Source organism: Microtus ochrogaster, chromosome 21, assembly GCF_000317375.1.
Source record: "Microtus ochrogaster isolate Prairie Vole_2 chromosome 21, MicOch1.0, whole genome shotgun sequence".
Lineage (NCBI taxonomy): Eukaryota > Metazoa > Chordata > Mammalia > Rodentia > Cricetidae > Microtus > Microtus ochrogaster.
The window spans coordinates 2,330-5,509 of NC_022022.1; the positions used below are offsets into that span (position 1 = coordinate 2,330).

At 42.5% G+C, this 3,180-nt stretch overlaps 1 protein-coding gene across 2 annotated transcripts in view; it reads right to left on the reverse strand.

Moving 5' to 3' along the window:
• LOC101979775 (KH homology domain-containing protein 4-like) overlaps positions 1-3,180 on the reverse strand; it is a 9,064-nt gene that overhangs the window by 2,201 nt on the left and 3,683 nt on the right. The gene's annotated exons all lie outside the window — the stretch shown is intronic.

The window sequence follows — 3,180 nt, forward strand, 5'->3', positions numbered from 1 at the left end:
AAAAAAAAAAAAAAAAAAAAAAAAAAAAAAAAAAAAAAAAAGAAAGAAAATTCCACTTTCAGGGAATTTAATTTGTTTAAATAAAAAAAAAAAGCAATTTCCTCTTGAACTTTGTTGCTATTTGGTTCTTGAGTCAGGGTCTCTGTACGTACCTAGATTGGCCTCAAACTCATGGAATCTTCGGACTACAGCTATTCTCATTGATCAAAGTTAACTAACTGGTGCTTAGTTTGGATATACACACCTTTAATCCCAGGTACTACAATAAGACAGGAAGATTACAAGTTTGACATCAGCCTCAGCAACTCAGGAAAATTTCTTAAAATAAAAAGCAAAAGACTAAACCAGGCATGGTGGCGCACAATTTTAGTCCCAGCACTTGGGAGGCAGAGGCAGACAGAGCTTTGACTTTGAGGTCAGCTTGGTCTGTAGAGCGAGTTGAGGACAACCAGGATTACAGAAAAACAAAAAAGTTATAAACTGGAAAGATGACTCAAAAGTTAAGAGCAGTTCCTGCTCTTTCAGAGGACCGACACTCAAATCAATCCTATCAGACTGCTCACAACTGCCTATAACTCTGGTTCCAAGTGGGTAGTTTGTGAGGGCACTAGCAGTGGACCAGTATTTATCCCTAGTGCGTGAACTTGCAGTTTGGAGGCCATTTCCACAGGAGGGATACCTTGCTCAGCCTAGATACAGGGGGGAAGAAGGTCTTGGCCCTGCCTCAAGTGATGACAGACTTTGCTAACTCCCCACCCTCTCTGAGGAGTGGATGGGGGATGGGGTGGGGAGAAAATGGGGAGAGCAGGAGAATGGGAAAGAGGGAACTGGGATCAGTATGTCAAAAAGATTGTTTTAAGAATAAAAGAAAAAATACAAAATTTAAAAAAATGCAAACCAGTTGTGGTTGTTTATAACTATAATACTAGCACTCAATAGGCTGAGGTAAAAAGATCACCATCAGGCTGGGCAGTGGTAGCATATTCCTTTAATTCCAGCACTCGGTAGGCAGAAACAGGTGGATCTCTGTGAATTCAAGACCAACATGGTCTACAGAGTGAGTTCTAGGACAGGCTCCAAAGCTACAGAGAAACCCTGTCTTGAAAGACCAAGGGAAAAAAATCAAAGATCACCATCTGTTTGAGGCCAAATTGTCGACAATGTGATCCCTATCCAAAAAGAAAGTTCTAAGGCTGGAAAAATGGCTGGCCCAGTGAATAACAGTGCTTGTTGGAAAAACAAGAAAGCCTGAATTCAAATTCCTGGCACCCACAAAAAAGCTTGGAATTAACAGCTGTGCCTCTGATTCCAGAGTTGGGAGATGGATATAGGCAAACCTCAGGAACTTCCTGGCCAGTCAAAAATGTTAAGCCTCAGTTTCAGTGACAGACACTGACTCAAAATATATGATAAGGATAAACTGGCTCCTCGTGACTGCAGAAGGCTTTGTGCACCTACACACACAAGAGGAAAGAGAGTAGGCAGCTAGCTAGATAGGTGATAATGAGATGACTCACAGTAAAAAAAAAAAAATGAGGCCCTAGATTTAAATGCCATTGAAGCCAGGCACTGGAGGGATGAGGAGACAGGAAGATTGTTGGGGCTCATTGGCAAGCCAGTCTAGTCAAAATGGTTAGAGCAGATGTCTCAAAAAGGTGGGAAACAGAAAATACCCAATGTCAACTTGTGGCCTCCTTACATGCATGGACATGAACACACACACACAACCATATACACACCGGGCATGGTGATAGACACTTATAATCCCAGCACTTAGGAGGTGGATCTAAGAGGATCAGGTGTTCAAGATCATACTCAGCTATATATCAAGTTGGAGGACTGAAAGAACTACAAGAGACCCTGTCTTATAAATGACAGTATAAAGACATCTTACATATGCCAGGTGGTATTAGTGCACACCTTTAATCTCAGCACCCATGAGGCAGACAGGACAGCATGGTCTACAGAATTAAGTTCCAGGACAGCTGGGTCTACACAGAGAAACTGTCTTGAAGGAAAAAAGTGTATGTGTGTGTGTGTGTGTGTGTGTATATATATATATATCTTGCATACTAACTAATAGAAGGGAAAATAAAAAATTAAGATTAACTAGATACCTACAGCCTATAATTATTACAGGGCCAAAACCCAAAATACAACTAAAAGTGAAAAAGTCCGGGAATGTAGTTCATTGTTCAAGCCTCTGTTTAGTTAGTGTGTAAGCCCTAGGTTCACCCCTCAGTGGGAGACCGGAGTAGACTACAACATAATACAACCCCTGTAGTGGGTCTCACAAGGTGGCCCTGACTGGCCAAGAACTACACAGGCCAGACTTCTGACACTTAGAGACAATTTCTATAGGAAGCCGGGCGGTGGTGGCTCACGCCTTTAATCCCAGCACTCGGGAGGCAGAGGCAGGCGGATCTCTGTGAGTTCGAGACCAGCCTGGTCTACAAGAGCTAGTTCCAGGATAGGCTCCAAAACCACAGAGAAACCCTGTCTCGAAAAACCCAAAAAAAAAAAAAAAAAAAAAAAAAAAAAAAAAAAAAAAATTTCTATAGGAAAGAGGTGTGTGAGAGATTGTGTTTCTGTGTACAGAGCACAGTGAAAGACAGAAGTCAATCCTTGAGTGTTGTTTTTAGAGCAGCTTTTTTTTTAATGTGTATGAGTCTTTTGCATCTATGTCTGTGAGCCATGTGCATACCTGGTGCCATGACGGCCGGAAAAGGACACTGGATCTCCTGAAACTGGAGTTAGGATGGTTGTGATTCATCATGTGGTGCTGGGCGTTGACACTGGGTCTTCTAGGAGAGTGGCAAGGGCTCTTAACCACTGAGCCATCTCTGCAGCCTAGAATGACCACTCCTGGCTTTTTTAAACAAAGACTCTCAATAGGCCCTGGGGCTTACAAATTCAGCTCTTCTGGCTGGCCAGCAAATCCTGAGGATCCATCTTTTGCCTCATCCTCTCCAGAGCTGAGATCTCAGTACTGGGATGTTCATATTCCATCCTCATACTTTCATTACAAGCACTTCTGAGACTGAGTCACCTCCCCAGGCCAAGAAAAACGCCTAAGCGTTAACCATTATAATATTCTTTCATGGTTTTTTTTCTCTCCTAAAAAATTATAAAATGAGGGGCTGGAGAGATGGCTCAGTGGTTAAAAGCACCGCCTGCTCG